This window comes from Podarcis erhardii (genome assembly GCF_964252035.2).
Source record: "Podarcis erhardii genome assembly, chromosome: 3".
In the NCBI taxonomy this organism is placed as follows: Eukaryota; Metazoa; Chordata; class Lepidosauria; order Squamata; family Lacertidae; genus Podarcis; species Podarcis erhardii.
Window position 1 is genome coordinate 4,483,323 of NC_138507.1, and position 20,833 is coordinate 4,504,155.

Consider the following 20,833-nt stretch of genomic DNA (forward strand, 5'->3'; position numbering starts at 1 on the left):
CAGGGAAATGACATGGGTGGAGTATAAATAATAAATTATTATTATTATTATTATTATTATTATTATTATTATTGGCCTAAACATCCTCTCCCAGGCTGCCATTTCTCCAATCTCCAAAGCAAACACATGGGTGAACCACATCTCTCCTGTGCCACATCTTGCTTGGTCTTTAATGGCAGTGCAGTTGATTTCAAAGTAATTTCATGTATGTTTGTTTAGGAACAAGCAAAACTCCTATAGTGTTCTTTGAATGGGGCGGGACGGGACATATACACCAATGTGAAGCAGATACAGAAACATAGCTGTCAACTTTTCCCTTTTCTTGTGAGGAATCCTATTCGGAATAAGGGAATTTCCCTTAAAAAAAGGAAAACGTTGACAGCTATGTACAGAAAGTAAGTTGGAATGTGATTTTGAATCTGTTCATAAAATAGAAATTACAAATTACAACCAGCATTTTTGCACATATTTTTCCAAGGCAAACTCAAAGGGATGTGTGTGTGTGTGTGTGTGTGTGTGTGTGTAGCTATTGGACACATCAGACATCCTGCCTTACCTTCCTGGTTTTTAAAGAAACCAGAAAGTTTTGTGACATCTCAACAATGTGTTAAGTATGCTGACTGGCTTTCCATAATATTTTTTTAAAAAATGCAGAGTTTTCTTTAGATGAAAAGATATTTTTCAATGAAAAGCAAGGGGCTTTATTTGTTTAATAATATGCTCCCCCTTTATCTTGCTACTTTGGCAATGTGGCAGGAATTGGGATGATATAGGTTTTATTAGATCATGTCAAAATACAGAGCTGCAAACATGTTCCCAAAGCTTAGGCACTAGAAACATTTTCTAGAAGCCAAGTAAGAAGAATGATCAGATATCAGGCACAAACCAGTTGTTTTAGGTGCCAGTGGTTACTGGTGCCCAGAGTTTTGCACCTCTGCACAAAGCACAAAGATGTTTCACTGATCCCACCCCCTTTGATACATTGATATATTGAAAAAGATGGTCAACAGAGGAAATACAGATGGGAGGGACAGCCTTACTGCCTCTGACAAAGATCAAATAAAACTTGGAGTGTTGATGTGACATTGCCTATCAGGTATTAGTGAATATAATAGTACACATTAATTGACTGTGGATTCAATTAGCATAATATTTACATGGCATCTACATACTCTTTATAGAAGAAAAGAGAGAAGGACTCAAAGCTAAAATTAAAAGCAAAACAATAAAGGAATGCTTTATATGTCTCAAAGTAAAAAAGAGAGATCAAAACAAATTTTGTTGTATATAAAGCTCTCATCAAACAGGTTTCTAAATGCTCCATTGTATATTGTACTTCTAAGGTGAAAAAACAGAGTTTTAAAATGTCATTTTCTGGCTTCAAAATCCAACAGAACACATGTCATTGTACTTGCAAAAAATGGCAAGATTTAAAAGGTTGGTAGGTACAAGGGGAGGAAGTGTACTAAAAGCCAGCCACTCTCCAAATCTTCTAGACAGCATAGACACCTCCATCAAATCAGATGGCAGTTAAACTGCACTCTATCTTTTTTACTCTGTTTCACACACTAACAAATTTTCAGCCAAGCATAATTTAAGTCAGTCTTAAAAGGGTTAAGAAGAGCCCATCTAATCCTGCATTCTTTTCTCACAGTGGCCAACCAGATGCCTGTGGGACTTGGGTGCAGCAGTACTCTCCCTACTTGTGAACCACAGCAACTGGTGCATACTACCTCCAACAGTATACCTCAAGGATGCCAAAGGATTTCCTGGGCCCAGGACACTGCACTGGGGCCTCTGCAGACCCCACCTCACATCACCCCACCAACAACCTATGGGCAAGAACTTCCAGTAGCATAGCGTGGGTTGCCGGTGCCTCTTGGCTGAATTTGATAGCGCTATGGTCATTATTCTTAATTGGTTCAACAACACATCTCACACCAGGTTGTGAGAGCTGCTTAATATTCAATCCAGGGTTGCTGCCCATCTGGTTGGCTTCATGACCAACTGTTCTAGGGTGTGTTCATTTAGGGTATCTAAATGACATTCTACCACTTTGCCATGACTGGAAAACACACACACACCTATTCTATGTGAGGGTTAAGTGGTCACTCATTACTCCATTATTTTCTCCTTTGGCTACTGCCTTTATTTCATTCTCCATCTCAATGTTGCTCTGGGAATTTTGGGTCAGGCGAACAATAGTACATCTTCTAAACTAAACTATCCAGTATCACTACCCCCACGGTACTTCTGTAAATGATTCTCCACCTTTTGAAATTTCTAGCTTGTTGGGTTATATCCAATTAATGCACCCCATCAGCGCAAGCAAATTTATCCTCTCCTCCCACACCAATGAGCAGGTTCTAAATGTATCCAATATGGCAACTTTCAGGTTCACTACACCTTTATTTAGTTAATCCTGTGCATTTGTCGGGGAGATGGAAAGAAATGACTTGGTGGACAATATGCATAAGTGATGTTTGCCTCAGGAGCTCAACCTCTGCTTTGACAATCTGTTCAGTGTTTCATTAACTGGTGCATTTCTTTGAGGGCAATACATTGGCATATTCAAAGCAAAATATATATATATATATTATTTCCTGCATTGCATATGAAAAGATATGTGGCAATATTGTCCATTGCCTTCATGTTTGTTTCTCTTTCTGAGTGGCACACATTTCTTGATGTAGATCTCAAAAAGCCTTAGCATAATATCTTGCTTGACCTTGTTCAATAGTCATCAGCAAATAATGTTTGTGTATCATCTCCCTCAACTGTTTTCCTCCAAAATATCAAGATACACAGTGCAAAGAGATTTCTGATGATAGGATTTGTTTTCTCCTTCTCCCTACTGGGAGCAAAATTGCTGCTAGTTCACTTCTTCATCTTTGTTGTTTAGTCCCCCCCCCCCCATCTTTCATTCCTTTAACAAAAGGGGATTTTTCTAATCTTTCAACAAGAAAAGATACCCTGGATTTGTTTTGCCTCCTCAAGTCACTTGTTAGCAGTTCAGGATGCTGATCAGATGAAGCATAAAAGGAAGAACTGACAAACATACAGTTAATCAGTCATATATTTTTGTTGAAGCATTGCATTCCTCAATGGGGCAATAGGGCAAAGTCACTATCAAAATGTGTACCTGAAAATGTGCATTACAGTTGATTTAAATTTCCATTTTCAGAGGGAACTATCACAACAGGGTGAGAAATCCCCGTAACATATTGTGGTTCCCTTTTCTTATAAATGAGAGCTAATGTAATGTAGTGACCAAGAGGCTGAGTCTGTGACACAATGCACAGACGAGGGAGTCAGTGATTCTCATGGCTGAGTGGAGGTTGAACTTAAGTCTTCCCAGTTCCAGCCCAACAGTCTCAACCACTTCACCACAAAGTACTAATTAGTACAAGATAAAAGCAGCTTTATTTTTATACCCATCCGGATGTTCAATTACAGTCATACCTTTACATGGAAATGTCACCACAAAGTGATATTTCCAAGTCAAATTTGTGCTGAGAATGCTGCTATTTATCAAAGGAAAACTCTCCCAGAATCAACACTGACAAGGTACATACATCACCATGTTAAGATGCATTCAAAACCACGCAAAACTGGCATAGGTAAATCAGCTTGGGTTAACTTTGCTGCATCATAAAGTGATCAAGATCTTGCTACTGCCCATCACTTTTCAAGCCTCTGCATATGGAAGAAGACCAGGTATATGTTGTCCTTCCTGTTTGCCAGAGCACTGCTCTGTAAATTAGGCGTAGAGGGGGGTGGGCACACGCCTTGTACCATTCATATTCTGCGTCATACATATTCAGATCTGGTGCTATAACCTGTCAAGCTCCCAAACTCCTATGGTCCTCCAGGTTTTCATATACAGTGCATTCTAGTCAGTGTTTTATACTAATCTTCTCTCCCTAAAAGGAGCCCGCTAGTGCATCAGATGGGCATGAATAAAGCAGAAATGATACATGCCGTTCCAGTTTAAGGACCTGCCCTGCGACCCTCACTGACATTTGAACAACAGCGTGCTGTCAGTCCGGTGGCCTGACCTATACAACAGCATCTAATTATTACTAATTAAAGAATTAATTATTCATAGTGGCGAGCACTATTAGCATAGCAGAGATGTGTCAGAGTATGAGTTATGTGTGGTTTATGAATCTTCAGAAAATAGATTCTTTAATAAATTAATAAAGGGGCTCTGGGGTTTCATTAAAAGGTGGCTGGAGGGGTTGCATGCCAGTTTCCAAGGAGACCACAGGTGGTTCACTCAGATTTTTCCCCCCCAGTTAAAACTTGTTTGGGCCAGATGATATTTCCCCCCGCTCCTCACCCCCGTCCTCACTGCTCTTTCCTCAGGCGCAGAACTCAACATTTTAATGAAACCCCTGTTGTCCTCATCTCGCTTTGATCCCCATGTGATCCTGAGCATCCATGTTGGCCAGTTGGAAGTTGACGGTATGTGCTTGTTTTTCAGTGGAGAACTGCAACATGAATAAACAACAGCCACGATGAAAGCTCCCAGATAAAGCAAGTCTGAGATAAATAAAGGGCACTAGGAAAGGGGACACAGAGGAAAGGGGATGTGCATAAATGCAAATGAATGCACTAGCACAAGAGCCATGTTAATTACCTTGCTTTCAGTCTTGTGGTATATTTGAGGGCGGTTATTACTTGAAAAAGGATATTTTCCTCCTTTGATTTATAGGTTTTATTGTTGGGGGGGGGGAATATTTAGCATCCTTATTCAACACCCACCCACCCCATCATTGCCAATGTTTCGCAGCATTTGTTTCACAGTAATAATGATGAGGGTAATATTAATACCTTCCAGCACAGCTAACTAAACAGTGATATAAATAATAATATTAATGTTTTCAAGCATCCATTCAGTTGCTCCTGGGCACATCATAAATTCTGTCTTTGCTTAAGCCGCAGAGGCTTAACAAAACAGCTCTACAATGCCATTTAAAATAAAATGAAATAAAATAAAGTTATTCCCCTCCCTTCTCCCAGGAACTGCAAGCTGTCCATTGGAACTGGGGGAGGGGAGTTTCTGCGACAGTTTTTCAAATGAGTAAACCTACCTCTGTTGTACAGAGCACCTCCTGAAAAACAATGTCTTGTTGTTTTGAGATGGGGTTTACACAGTAGGGGGATGGTGTTATCTACTTCCCTTAAAGACCCTTTGAAAATGCACCACAAAAGGCAGGTTGAGACTGCTTTACTCCCTTTTCATGCAGGCAGCCATGTTAGTGTGCTGCAGCAAAAACAGCAAAGCGTCTTGTGGCACCCTAAAGATGAGCAAATGTTAGTTTTCTGCTGGGCACATCTAACCGTTTATTTTTGTGAAATCGTGTCCTCCCTAAAAGAGGGCACATGTTGCGGTGAGATCTGGAGACTGACCTCTTGGTGGTGGGTGGGTATATCGGACAGCCACAACAACCGATTAGTAAGTCCCTCAATGTTGGGTTTCAATATGGCCAATGGGGTTGCAGTCTAAATGGACCGAGGGACCTATATATACCTATGCACATGACCCACAGCTTCCTCTTTCGGCTCGTGCATTCGGAACAACCACCCACCTCTCCCTAATTTTAGGGCCTTTTGCGATACACCTTGATATGCCGTCGTCTGTCATTGGGACAGGGGCACGACAGGAATTTTCCCACTTGGCTGATCAGCTGTTGCCATTGGGTTTTCGTCTGCCGCATAGCAAATCATCACAACTTGTAAGGTTGTGGATAGGCACTGGTTCATGTGATAGGGATGGGAGAAGGCTCTTGACACCCCTGTGTGAAGGGTATTCCGTTAAAGGAATCCAGGGATTCAACTTGGTTTGGCCAACCCCCAAAAAGGGGTTGTGCCTGTGCCTGAGTTCAGGGGAGCATCTGGGGAGTGAATAGAGTCTGCTCCCGGGCTTTTCACCTTCCTCAGGTGTTCACCCTTGGCTGACCTATGATAGAGCTCTGGGTCAGTGCTATCTGAAGGGTGCAGGGATCTAGTCGAACCAGAGCCTATGCAAGCACTCACTTTTCTGTAATCAATAAAGTTGTGGCCTAAATTCTGCCAAAAACTAAAACTAAAATTTGAGTCAAATGTGTCTTTATAGTATAGTGGTTAAGAGCGGTAGTCTCGTAATCTGGTGAACCGGGTTCGCGTCTCTGCTCCTCCACATGCAGCTGCTGGGTGACCTTGGGCCAGTCACACTTCTCTGAAGTCTCTCAGCCCCACTCACCTCACAGAGTGTTTGTTGTGGGGGAGGAAGGGAAAGGAGAATGTTAGCCGCTTTGAGACTCCTTCGGGTAGTGATAAAGCGGGATATCAAATCCAAACTCATTATTATTATTATTATTATTATTATTATTATTATTATTTAGGAGGGAGGAGGTCTCTGGATCTGAACACACAAAGAGGCAAAAGGAGAAATCTGAAATGAAGATTTAGGATACCAGATAATATCAGTTTTTCAAGGGATGTTGGTTTACTTTCTCTACATGCAACCAGCTTTTTTCTTACTACAAATTGTTACTTGCATGTGGGAACATTTCTTCACACAAAAATCATGTCCAGCGGACTGGGGCAATGGCCAACACATATTATAAGCTTGACTGCATAGTAGTCCCTCTAAATGCCAGAACCACAAGCCTACCATGTTTGCGCTAGTAAATTATTCTTAGCTTGGAGCATACAGAGATCAAGGCTTTTTGCCACTCTGGATTGAAGGCTTTCCCATGACATGAAGCCTACCAATTATTCCAGGACTATTGCCAAATTACCTCAGGGAAACAAGTGCCATAATGCACATGCAAGTTACTTTGCCTAGCAGAGAGGGGTAAGTCTGTTTTGTTTGCAAATTCTTTATACTGTCTTTCCTTTGTATTTTTGCAGTGGCCCAAAATATGCAGACATATTGACAGAGTTGACATTATTGACAGTCAGGCACATATGTGGAGTGCAGTCCTTTTCCTGAATTTAAAAAAAAAATAAAAATTTTTAAATTGCAAGAAATTGGGGGTGGGGAATTAAGGAGAGGGTGTTAACTTTTCCTATTGATGAAAAATGATCTGTCAAGTACTTCCTAGAAATGCTGTGTTCGGGGGAGCTCAACCCAGAAGCTGCTGCACAAAATCTCGCAAAGGCTTATCTTTAGAGGTCTAGAGGGTTCAGCAGTCTCTGAGCAGAAGTCAGAGCTCAGACAATTCAATCAATCAGTCATTTTATTTGTATGCCGCCTTTCCAAGGTGGCATACAAATGTGGGTTACAACAAATTAAATACCACATAATTACAAACATATCAAAAATAGTCATAAACAATAAATAAAACAGCAAAAAGTACACAACCAAATAATTTCCACATGTCATAAGAAGATCTAAAATAAAGATGATAGTGATGATGATGATGATATCCATTACAGTAACAACTCTCCTAAACAATTTCCCAAGCTACAGTATTAGAACAGGTCCACAAGGAACAGATCTCTGATAGGACTGACCAATCGTTCAAATAAAGTCCCTTTACTCTGTTAGGATTGAACAGCATAGAATGCTGTTCAGTTGTCTGTTTATTGCCTCAACATTTTTTAAAAGCACAACAGCCACGGGATAATCCTAAGCAGAGGTCTAGCAGCTCAAGAAGAGAAATCTTAACTCTTTCCTCTTGGCTTCTCATTGTGTCTCTGTGTGTTTTGCTTTAAAAAAAAAATACTGTAATGTCTGGGGTCGCTCTTCAAAAGTAACATGATACTGGTCCAAAATCTGTTGTTTTACACACAGGATTTATATGATAAAATTAACAAAATAAAAATACCATCAACAACCAACTTAAATCAATATAGAAGGAGTACTAGCACAAAAAAATAGTGTAAGCAGCATATGATAAATAAAACAACACAATTCAATAGTATTAAAACAATACTGATGCAAACAATGTAAAACACAACAGAAAACTAAAAGAAACACACACCTGAATATAATCAATAAAAAGCCCAAAACCAGCAAAGGGAAAAAAGCAAATTTGAGCCCTGTCTAAAATGCACCCAAAGCATAATTAAGAAAAACCTTGAGAGAGCAAAGAGGTCTTCATTTGGTGCTAGAGAGATCTTCATGTTGATACAGTTAAGATAAGGTTACCAATTTTTTTTTCAATGAATCCGGGGAAATTTTTCAACTTTAATGGATTTTGTATGGGGACAGATTTGTAAATCTGGTGACGTCTGGTAACCTTAAGTTAAGATTCTCTGGGAGAGCATCCCATAACCAGGGGTGCAGCTCCGAAAAGACCTCCTCACTATTTCTTCCTAAAATGTATTATTATTTTATTCTTATGAACTTTTATTTGTGACTAATTTTTCTCAGAAAGGTAACTCAAAGTGTTTTACATTAACACCCAATTGAAGGCAACAATATAAACCCAAGAACTTGATAATTCAGCTAAAAGACTAAAAACAAAGTTAACAAAAAAAGGCAAGACTACAAGCTCCTCCCCACTAAAAGAGGAGAGGTCATAATATCCTTCAGATTAAAGCCCAGAGAAAAATGGCTCCCTCTCCCATGCTGACCCACCCCCTCAGTCACCAAGATAGCTCTTCCAGCATCCCTGCCCCCCAAATACATCCTGTGTATACAAAACACTCAGCAATAAATATGATCATCCCGCCTGGTCCCCACTCCATGCAGGCTTCTGCCCATTTGTTCTCTTCCATGCATTACGATCAACATCAGAGGCCCTGCTCCGACAGATAAATTATTTTTACTCATTCATTTCCAATATTTATATATCACTTAATGACAAGAGTCCTCTGGGTGACTCACAAGTAAAAAGTAAAAATGTAAAAAACAATAGGAAATTAAAACCCAACACAGAATAAAACCAGCGACAGAGATTGACGGCACCTAAAATAGTCATCATGTAAGCACACTGAAAAGGCCCCTTCCCTAGTTGCTCACCACTGTCCTGCTTTCATATATGACACAACTGGCAGAAGAGAAGTTTACAGGCACAAAACAAACCATGCACAAGGTATTGGGTATGGACTTGACTCAAACAAAGAGATTATAATACTATTTGGAAAGAGCTGCTCTCCAAAGTGAGCACCGCAAGGAAGTCCCCTCCTCACACACACACACACCCCAGCAATGCAAGATAACCAATTGTTTTCACAATTGCTTCGGCCACTAGATGAATTCTAGGGGGTGGATGCAGTGAGTGGGAAGGTAGGAATTGCAGCGTCTTGCTAGTTATGATGCCTTTGCTTTGAAGTGCCCCTGTTTAACTCCATTGCTTGATCCACTCTGCCAGTCTGTTAAACCTTTGGGAGAGGTTAATGGCTGGGTTGAGACCTTTTAGTCACTAATGGTTTTTAATACTTTTGCTGCTTTCTTTTATTGTATTGTTTAATTAATAAATGCTTCTTTAAAATGTTTGATGTTAGGCTCTTTGTTAAGAAAAAGTGGGATATACCTTTTAAAAATACATTCATTAAAAACAATGGTGCGTGCACACACACACACACACACACACACACACACACACACACTGGTCTGCTGTTTAAGACTGGGACCCACCACATCTGTTTCTTTAAAGTCAGGACAAAGTTGGATAGCTCTTAAATTAAAAATTCTCCTGTGATGAAAATGTAAATGCTGACACATAAACTGAAACTCATCTCCTAACAGGTGGAATACAGCAGTTGAACTTTCTGCGGCCTGCTCATTGTCGGAAGTATCTGAATTCTCTTTGACATATGTGAATGAAATCACCTTTCTATGTTCTAATAGTTACTGCCACCTCTCTTCCTGCTGTCAACATCTCCCTGCTGGCCTCTCCTTTGCATTTTTCCTCTTTCTCTGTTGTTTGTTATCCATTATGCTGATTTGAAGGGAGGGGAGAAGTTCCACAGAACAGACAGATTTCATGTGAGACCTGATGGGGATAAGTACCAAGCTTTGAAGCTGGTGGAACCCAGATTTTCTTGGTGAACTTTAGGATACAATTCATGCAGTTTTACTACAGGGGGCAGTTGGGGAGGGGAGACAAGCCTCCAAATGTGAAACTGAAATGTGGTACTGAAAAAATGTGGAAACGTTTGACAAAATGGTAAATTGCTCAACACATTTTGCATACCCTCCAATATTTCTCACTCCCCAAAACTGACCCTCCTTGACCCTCACATTTTATGTACCCCCCACCCTCTGCAGAGCATTTCCTAACAGAAGACGGGCGAGTGCCTCCACCACTGTGTCCCCACCAACAGGACACAGCACACACACCCTCCACCATTTTGAGAAAACACCTTAATCCTGATTTGATTTGATTTCATTTTTGGTAGATTTACAAAAATAAAAACATATACCAATAAATAAATTTTAGAAAGGGGCAATAGGAGACATGGACGCACAAAGCATTTTTAATATTAAAAGTGAAGGTTCCTTGTGCTCTGCTCTGCTCCCCTTTTCTTCCTGCCTTGGGTGGCCCTGCCCTCTGCCCACCCCCCAGAGCCTGCGCATCAGAGCCTCTCCTTCTAATCACCTGCTCTCCAGCAAGAGCTACGAGCTGCCTAAGGGAGGAGGCCGGCAGTGGTGGCCTTGGAGAGGCAACAGGATGCTCACCTTCCTCCCTGAGCTCAGTGGTTGCGATGGTGGTGGAAACAGGGACATTCCAGGATCAAATCAGAAGCTGGGGTGGCTTTCATAATTCTGGGACTATGCCGGAAAACAGAGACACTCAGAGAGTATGATTTTGGGGTAACCTTGGTTCGGAGCACAATAATTTAATTTGACAATTTATTCTGGTTTGTGGCTTTTAATAGCATATGCCTTTGATTATCAATGTTTTGCTGATCATAGAAAATTAGTTTTGATTATCTGTTTCAGGAGCCCTTTGAGGCTTAAGAGAGGGATATATAATAAATAAATAAATAAATAAATAATCACAATAACATAAAAACCAGGGTATGGAAATTTCAGAAAGGACAATCTGTGATGACTTCTTGTTGCTGTATGGAGATCTCTGTGTGCATGAACCACCGTGGACTGAATCTAGCCTAGATTTAACTTCCAGGATGCCAAATCTAAAGTAGCTGAATAGCTGTTTGTGGGCTGATAACAACTTTACATAGGCATATTAAACTAACACATAATTTAGATAAGGAGTCACGCAGGTTGTTGTTTGAAACATAAGATAGTAAGTCTCACCCAATTGCAAAAAGTCATCTACTGGTTCTCTGTTTTTCATCACACAATCTTGTGTGTTACCTTTCCAGCAATTACAAGGTCTCATACATTTTGTCTATAGGAATTTTAACTTGCTGCAGAGGTAAGGTGTTTGATGGTTTTATAGTTGTATTTACTGATTCATTCTATATTTCATATATTTGATTATGGTCACTTATTGTTTAGAGTATTATAACTGCTATTAGATTATTGAAAAGTACTCTCTGTGTGGAGTTGACCTTGAATATAAATGACAATTGGTTCAAAAGTTGCTGCCACATCTAACTGGAACCTACAAACCATATTACCTTGATTTTTTTATCCACTACATTGGCTATCAAATTTGTTTCTGGGACAAGTTCACAGTGCTGCTGTTTAAACTGTGGTACTTGGAAGCTGGAACATCTCAGCAAAGTCTGCAAACCCCCACTGCTGGTGTGCTTTAAATGGGCATCAAGGACTTTTTATTGCAATGGGCTTTTTTAGATACTGATTTTAAAATTGCAATTTGAAATCAGATTGCTGCTATTTTATTCTTATTTTGTTTAAGTAAGTAGGACTATTAATTTTAATGTTCTAATTTTGAAATCATTATTCTTATTGTATTTTTATTGGATTGCTGTTTAGCTGCCTTGAACATCTTAGCCAGCAAAGTGGGACATAAATATTGGTCATAAAAAAAAGATCTTTATTATCCTGAAGTAGTCATGTGAATTAGAATCATGAAGGGTTAGCAGCCTGCTCAAAAGATAGTAATAGAGTAGAAAACACTCAAAAATGGAAGAATACCAAGGAACATAATGTTTGGAGGAAAGAAATCTGGAGATCCATTAGATCAGTGGAAATTAGTGAGGCAATTTTCTGGAAGAGGAATTTTGTGAAACTAGAAGAACTAAGTTCTAGGGTACATGACCCATCCAAGCTCTGGGTTTGAGTAGCTTGCACCTGGGCTAGAAGATGCCCAGGAGGAGGACAGTTGGCATAGACCTCCCATTTTCAATAATGGCTGTGTCCTGGGCTGGTCCACCCATGAGGCAAGGTGATCCAACCACCTCAGGTGGTGGGATCCACAGCGGCACCAGATCTGGCCTCCAAGGAATGCATTGCCCATTGCTGCCACAGTATCAGGAACAGCTGTGGTGCATTCTTGGGAGGCTGGATGTGCTCCCTCCTTGGCAGCCCCCATATGCCACCTCTACAGTGGCATCTTGGCAAATAGGAGGTGCTGCCGGTCTCCTCTCGCCCCTAGGGATGATTCCCAATTCAGCCACCAGGTAATGTTGCTTTGATTCCCTACCCCGTTCCTGATGTAAATCTACATTCACCCGCTTGTTCCCATTGTAGATCTTTATTTCCCCCTGTTCCCGATAGTAGGTCTTCCCTCTGGCATCTTCCTTGGAAGGGGGAGGTGGCATTTTTTGCTTCGCCTTAGGTGCCAAAATGTTTTGGGTTGGTCCTGGCTGTGACACTTCAGGTGTGTGTGCACTGAGCTTGTGGTTATGTGTGTTTGTAGGGGGCTATAGGATTTTGTTTAGTTGTGTGACATAGTCTCCAACTGTCCCGAAAATGCCGGGACATCCCCCAAACCTCATAAACCATCCTGGCTTCTTATGTTTTCCTGCAGAGTCTCAGATTGGTTGAAGGTAGCCAAGTAGGCACTTGACTTTGGGAAGGAGGCATGTGTGCTCTGCCAGGCTCCTAGAGTCCTCTGGCTTCCTTCCCAAAGCCTAGTGGTTGCCCAGCTTTGAGGAGGAGGTGGGAGGCCTCTAGGATCCTGCCAGAGCCCAGCAGGGCACCTCAAAGCTGGGTAAGCCTTGGTTCCTTATTATTACTTTTTTCTGCATAAGTGTGTTTAGGAGCAGGGCATCAGTCTAAAAAGCTGAGCCAGCCAACAGTCCCTGTTGAGTCGAGGAGGGAAGAGATTTAGCTGCTCATCTTGGGCACCTGGCATTTCTTCAGGGAAAATGTCAACGTAGTGTGTGCATGCTCAGAGGATGACCTCCAAACCATCCTAGATATCTTTGCAGAAGCTTACGAAAAGCTTGGCCTATCACTCAACTTCCAAAAACCAAAGTGCTGCACCAACAAGTACAAAATAACCCCTCTGCAACGCCACAAATCCAACTCAATGGTGTAACGTTGGAAAATGTCGATCACCTCTCCTACCTAGGCAGTTATCTTTCCACGAGGGCCAACTTTGATGCCAAAATCCAGCACTGCCTGAGCTCTGTGAGTGCGGCTTTCTCCCGATTGAAGTGCAGAGTATTTGAGGACCGGGACATTTGCAGGGAAACCAAAATGCTTGTTTACAAATCTATTGTACTACTAGCCTTACTATATGCTTGTGAAACATGGACCACTTATCTCCAACTCCTTGAAAGATTCCATCAACGGTGTCTCCGAAAATTTTTACACATCCCTTGGGAAGACAGGCGAACTAATATCTGTGTACTGGAAGAAGCAAAGATCACCAGTGTCAAAGCAATGATTCTTCAACATCAACTCGTTGGACTGGTCATGTTGTGCGGATGCCTGGTGATTGTCTTCCAAAGCAACTGCACTACTCCAAACTTAAAAATGGAAAGCTTAATGCTGGTGGTCAACAAAAAAGGTTTAAAGACTGTCTCAAGGCAAATCTAAAAAAATGTAGTATAAACACTGACAACTGGGAAACACTGGCCTGCGAGCGCTCCACTTGGAAAACAGCCTTTACCAAAGGTGTCATGGGCTTTGAAGACACTCGAACTCAGGACACAAGGGAGAAATGTGCTAGGAGGAAGGCACGCCTGGCAAATCCACACCGTGATCAGCTCCCAGCTGGAAACCAATGTCCCCACTGTGGAAGGATGTGTGGATCCAGAATTGGCCTCCACAGTCACTTACGGACTCATTGTTAAAACCGTGTTTATGGAAGACAATCTTACTCGGCTATGAGTGATCGCCAAAAAGATGTACAGCAGCCCAGTGAGCAGTGAAGGAGCTGCAGTGTCATGCCTTGGGGTGTTTGGGTGTGTAGGAAAGGGAATACCCTTTATCTTCTTCTTTTTCCTTTTTCCTCCCCTCCACATCTCAGAGAATAATTAAAAGCGGTGGCAGGATCAGACCTCTCCCTCCTGTTGTTTTTGGAAACAGGAGCCTTTGCTCTGTACGTGTGTGTGTGTGTGTGTGTGTGTGTGTGGACTTGCACCAAAAGAAGGAAATGGTGAAGCTGACATATGAAGCCCTTCCTATTCTTTAAATCCAACGGTTCAGCAGCCAGCACTTTTTTAGGAAACACGTGGAGTGTTTATTCCTTTATTGTAAATTGAGCCTTACACTGCAAGCCTTTACATGTCTACTCAGAAGCAAGTCCCATTGTATTCAATGGAGCTTACTCCCAGGTAACCGAGTAAAGACTGCAGTCTTACACCTCAATCCTAAGCATTCTCACTCACAGGTAAGACCCACTGAGTTCAATAGGATTTACTCTCTTGGTATGTTCCTGATCATTCTCAGTTTCCATGGTTGTCATTATATCCTGATTTTTTTCCTGACAGGGACTCAAGTTAGCTTCCAACTAAAATTTTATTTCATTCCATTTATTTGTTGAAGGTGTTGTACATGATCCCTTCCCTCACACACTTTTTCTTTACCACAATTCTGTGAGGAATGTTAGCTGGAGAGGTTGTAATTGGCCTGAGGTGGAAGACGTATATGTGTATATAGCGGCCTGAAGTGAGATGAGTGCCACAACCCCAAAGCCACCTTTGACTGGACTTAACCATCCAAGGGTCCTTTACCTTCATATGTGTGGGAAATCAAATGTAGGAGAATCTTTCTGATGTAGAATAGAATGTACCTATTTTCATCGGAAGAAGGGATGTTGGAGGGATGCTGACCCCACAACAGTGGTACCTTGGTTCTCGAACTTAATCCGTTCCAGAAGTCCATTTCAAAACCAAAACATTCTAAAACTCTCTCGCCAAAGCAGCTGGGCTGCAGAGCGCTGCCAGGATGCTTCTCCTCACTGGCCCAATCAGCGCAATCTCTCTAAAAACAGAAGCGCAGCACTAAAAAAACGGACGCTCAGACTCAGGACACATTCAACTTCCCCCAAAAATATCGAGAATCGGAACACTCACTTCCAGGTTTGCAACGTTCAGGTTCTAAGTTGTTCGTGAACTAGGCTGTTCGAGAACCAAGGTACCACTGTATATGCTTCAATGATAGGATGGATCATGCCCCCAGAATGTGAAGAGAAGAGACATCAGAGGGAGAGTGGGAATGATAAAAGGTGCCAAGAACTATGCTACAGAATTTGCAAAGTGGACTCAACATAAGCCTTCATTTCCCTCCAAGAATTGTGTCTATTACTTTATATCCTTAGGCCAACAAACAGACAGACCGTTGAGGAAAATTCAGACAAATGTTAAGTACTAACCTTAAGCTTGAGTGGTAATCTTGTCCTGTTTATCTCAGTATTGATGGAATAAGAAGCCCGTTTAATTTCTTGGCTCAGCAGAATAAATAGATTGCATTGTTGGTTTAATGATCATCTAGACTTGAGAGCACAATTAGCAGAAGTAAAATAATCCCCAAACATTCTAGTTAATTACTCACCCAAACGGATGTTTACTAATAAACATCATAAGAATAGGAATCATTTTAGGAAAGTATTATCGGCCCCTATAGGGATGCAATTCCCCCCCAACCTTTTTATTTTTTAATTGAGCTCAGGAAAGATTAAAGTCTTAATTAAACACACATTTTATTTCAGTACTTAGTGTTCACAAACTGCATCCTTTTAATGTAAAACTGACATTCTGGCATTGTTCATATGCCCAGAAGAGTACAATAATCAAGAGTGGTTTATTATAGCAGTGTACCAAAATAATTAATAAAGTATGAACATTCGCCTATGTTTCCAACTTTTTTCACCATGGCTAGAAATCAGAATACTGTAGGCTCAATGACATTAAAAAAAAAAAAAAAGTTATTAGAAAAATCCTGGGCCTGCACCCTCATCCATGCAAATAATCTCTGGAGCAGGGGCAGTGCTGAACTTGGTATTTGGGGGCAGAATGGCCACCAAGGTAGGATTGAATCCTGCTTTTACTGGAGGGCATAGCTTGGCAGGAGCAGGGATAAGGATTGGGTGGCGCTTAAAACCTTAAATTTTTAAACAACCCCAAATATTAAAAGTAGGCAGCACATTTAAAAAAAACCCAAACACTCTGCCCAGCCTGTTGCAGTCATGAAAACAGATTGGACAAAGATGAGGAAGCACGTATTCAAATAAATATTTTAAAACAGGTTCTAGAGTTTTAGTCATTCTGGAAAGAATTTGCACCCTCGAAATAGGATTTGTTGCATGTTTCCTTTTGATCCATTAGGCTGCATTTTTAAGATATTTGCGGAAATAAAAAGAGCTGATCCCTTGTTGCCCTTTGGTTTAATACCTGAAAGGATAAAGCTCTTGTGATGTAACAAGACAGTTATTTTTAAGCCGCTTAAAGTCTGTGGTTTTTTCCTGTTGTTACAAGAGCTTCATCTACGATTCACTCTGTTTTCTCCATTTATCTGTGGTTCTTCCTTTCTCACCTTTCAGTAGCTTTCAAAATCAGACCACTTGGATTCCAAAGGGAAGTGACAAATATAAAGGAGGGTGGTGCTTTATTGCTACAGAGACAGATTTAAGGGAGCACGACCAGTTCGCCTGCACTGGGTGCTGAGCCAAGAGGGCACCATGAGGGTTGTCACAACAATGCCTTAGAATGGAAGGTGAGAGGTGTGTGTGTGTCAGAGAGCGAGAGCGAGAGCGCACATGCCAAATTTTGGTGTCGCACAGGGCGCTGCTGCAATTTGAAAGCCCAAATACCTCCACTGATTGCTATATACACTCTGCAATTTTTCAGTTTTCTACCTTCTGGGAATCTTTTCCACATTGAGCAGTCTGCCAAGGAACACTTATGTATTGTTCAGTGTTCTACAGCCCGCCCATGGGACAGAGGGTCATGGATGAATGATAATCCAGCTTTTACCTAGGGTTTTAATAGGTCATAAGATTTTATAGTAACTATATTCGTAATGTATTTTTGTCGGTGTTTGTCCTTTGATGCTATGGCCTGTCGGCTACGCAAATAAAGTCTATTCTGTTCTACAGCATATTCTGCAGCAGCCCCCGACAAACTCCAGCCATTTTGAACAACAACTCCCATCAGCTCCAGCTGTGCTGGCTGAGTCTGATGGGAGTTGTAGTCCAAAACATCTGGAAGGCTGCCCTAGAGCAGACAGCCAGTTTGTGAAGAATGGTGGCCGAACCTCTTGGACCACATTATTGCCTTGCAGTTGGCATTGCTGGGGGGGAAATAGTATTCATGGACAAGCTGCTTTTGAAGGAATATTGTCATCTTTTCATTGAGGAACTCCTGATCAACTCCCAAGAGACCCACAGTTTGAAAACCATTGACCTCTTGTAACAATAATGTAGATCACACCCAATGGTTACTACAAACCCAACCGTGGATATGTGAGCCCACAACAGCTCACCAATACTTTGAAATAGCTTGTGCTATGATTATATAAACTCACATTCTTCTTACTTACAATACCACTGACATAGGAGAAGGCTATATGTTGTTAGTGTAATTCCGAAAGTATTCATGGTATAGTTCCTAATATATTTGCAATATACCTTTATGGCACAGTGGTGACATCATGTGTAAGATAATAGCTTTTACTTGAATTGGCTTTTGATGGTGTGGAGTATGGCAAGAAACTTATCATATTGCTTGTAAGCCTGGATTGGGGCCTGGGACTTGGGTGGCCCCTGAAACATTTCAATCAAATAATCCAAACCCATCTAATATACTTGATTCAAACAACCTGTGCTGTTTTAAGAAGATCTAAAATAAAAGTTATTATTTGCAGGGAGGAAAAAGACATTTTTGAGGAAAATCGCCAAACACGACAGTGCCAACATTGTTTGTTCCCAGACATTTTTAGCAAATTCCACCTGGGAACTGCTTCTGACTACAGTATTCTGTCCAGGAAATTCTGGACGCATGGCAACCCTACATTATATAGGCATTTATTTCTACAGTGGTACCTCAGGTTGCAGCCACTTCAGGTTACAGATTCCATTAACCCAGAAATAGTACCTCGAGTTAAGAACTTTGCTTCAGGATGAGAACAGAAATCACGCGGCAGCAGCACAGCAGCAGGAGGCCCCATCAGCTAAAGTGGTGCTTCAGGTTAAGAACAGTTTCAGGTTAAGAACGGACCTCCAGAACGAATTAAGTTCTTAACCCGAGGTACCACTGTATATGAATATAAGAGGCCAGAAGTATTGATGAAGACTCAAGAAAGGACAGATTTCAATTACCGTTCTAACATGGTTGGATGAAGCAATCTCCTTTTGGCCAAGATGGAGCCATGATAACATGATTTGTCAAGATCAACCCATATTTCTGAGGTTTTCCACTGACTGATGAACCACAGTTTCAATATCTGTTTTTTTCTCAAAACAGCATCAAAATTCACATTACTTTTCAAAATCAACCTACAGAGGCTATTTATCAAGTTTTTCTATCCACATCGTATCTGACATATCTCAGGTGTAAGGGTACATCAGCAGAACCAATCCATCACTTCTGGTGGTGCACCCACAGAACCCTAACCTTCCCATCACCTCACCTCTCCCTGTCTACTAAGCAGCAGCAACACCGATGCTGAGAAGTCAGTATTGTGGTTCATCCCCCATTAGGTGAGCCACTTCTGTACTGAGCCTGTAGTGATGAGGTAGTACAGAATGCTTAGTGGCTGAAGGAACCAAACAGCCTGCAGTCCAACTGCTGTGAGGGAAAGGAAAGTTGTCACATTGTCTCAAATTAAAACCACACATAGTGGAAAGATAAGAAGTCCTTGTCAAAACGACACATGGGAGCTGGCCTAAGGAAGGGTTCTGCAGTATTGGAAACAGGGCAAACCAAAGGTTTAGAGGACTGGAGGTTGCTGGCCAGGATTCTAAAGCAGCATAGGATTGCTAATTCCTGAATATAAGACAGTCTTCCCCAGTGTGGTGCCCTCCATGCCACAGCCCCCCTTCAGCCCCAAGTCATGACAGGCAATGCTCAGAACAGATGAAGGGCCCCAGGGTGGAAGAGGCTGATTTAGCAATTCTGTCTCTTGTAGCAACACCATCACAGGAGCATTACGGCCTGGTAACCTTAAGGGGTACTGAGGCCACAAAGCAGTGAAGGAAGCTGAATTTCAGGTATTTATTATTAGCTCCAGGCTTTCATAATCTGTGATATGTCAAAAAGCTTCGTATAACCAATGACTATACAAAAAAAAAAAAAAAATATCACCACATTAGCCACTACCCTGGAATAGTCTGCTGCAGCCTCCCCACTGAATACAAGGCTGTTAGGCAGTTTACCCGCTGGCCTCTACCGTCACCACATCCTTCCTCACATTAGCCCTGGTGACTGAGCTACCCTTTTGTCATTCTGCCACAAGGTTTAGATCATCACACACATTCACATCAATCACTTCTGTTACTCACCTTCCAAAAATCTCAGACTCTCATAAGATTTCACAGAAGGTTTACTGAGAGGCAGCCCCAAATGGCACAAAATGACAAACATGGGAAGCCCTCTGTTTCCCCTCCAATGGCAAAAGATATTCAGTCCAACCTTCTATCAGGATGTTGCTATTGCTTCTTTCAAATCCTGTTGAGCAATCCAGTCCATGGCACAGTTCTTGAAAGAGCCTGTTGTCTGACAGTGACAGAGAAACAATGAACCCTATTTAATGAGATTAGTTACAATAAAGGGGAAAGTGGTTTATATTAAAAAAAAAGGCCGTTAAAGTAATGGGGCTGATTATTAAATCATTATTCTTACACAAGTTTGGCACTAGGCATACCTTTTTTTCTGGATACTTGCCATCATGCCTAGTTTAGACTTGCTAGCCGACTTTGTGTCTGTGTGTGAGTGCCTCTGTGTGTGTGTGTGTGTGTGTGTGTGTGTGTGTGTACATCCACTTGACTTTTCAATTGCAAGGTCTGTTGTGTAATTCATTTCCCACTTCAGAAAAAAAAAATGCCATAGAGTCCTCCCCTCCCTTTGTAATTCAATCACATACAATTATAGCATCTGCTATAATTTTACTGCTGGGCACGCTCCCTCCCACTTTCCTTTAGTAAGTCAGGCTTACTGACAGCAGCACTTTTGCTAAAAATGAAGGCTTTGCAAATCTGCTGGCTTTTGCAGAGATAGTTGGGGTTCCGTCTTAGCTGGGCTGGGTTCACCTCCATATGCCGATGCAAGTCAGGGGCCTGGTAAAGAAAGTAGCAGTAGGTTCCCTAGGTAGCATTGCTAAACGCTGATCCCTTTAGAGACATCTTGCTCTTCTTGTCAAAACACTCTTGCTTTTCTGGAGATTCTGCAGATGTCTGCCCAAGCAGGAATCTCCAAAATTGTCCTTGGATATCACTTCTTAAGAAATTTACTAGCAACTATGGTAGCACTCACCTATCCTGTCTGAAAACTCTGCTAGTCTTATCCAAACTCCTTACTTATTTCAACATTCATACGTAGTTTTGAGAACCTTTAAATTCATCATGGA

At 41.4% G+C, this 20,833-nt stretch overlaps 1 long non-coding RNA gene across 1 annotated transcript in view; it reads right to left on the reverse strand.

Moving 5' to 3' along the window:
- Positions 1 to 19,899, reverse strand: part of LOC309338514 — a 48,506-nt gene extending 28,607 nt beyond the window's left edge. The window contains exon 1 of the long non-coding RNA XR_014154956.1: positions 19,770 to 19,899. This is a non-coding gene — a long non-coding RNA (uncharacterized lncRNA). The remainder of the gene's footprint in view (positions 1 to 19,769) is intronic.
- Between the last annotated feature and the right edge of the window lie 934 nt (positions 19,900 to 20,833).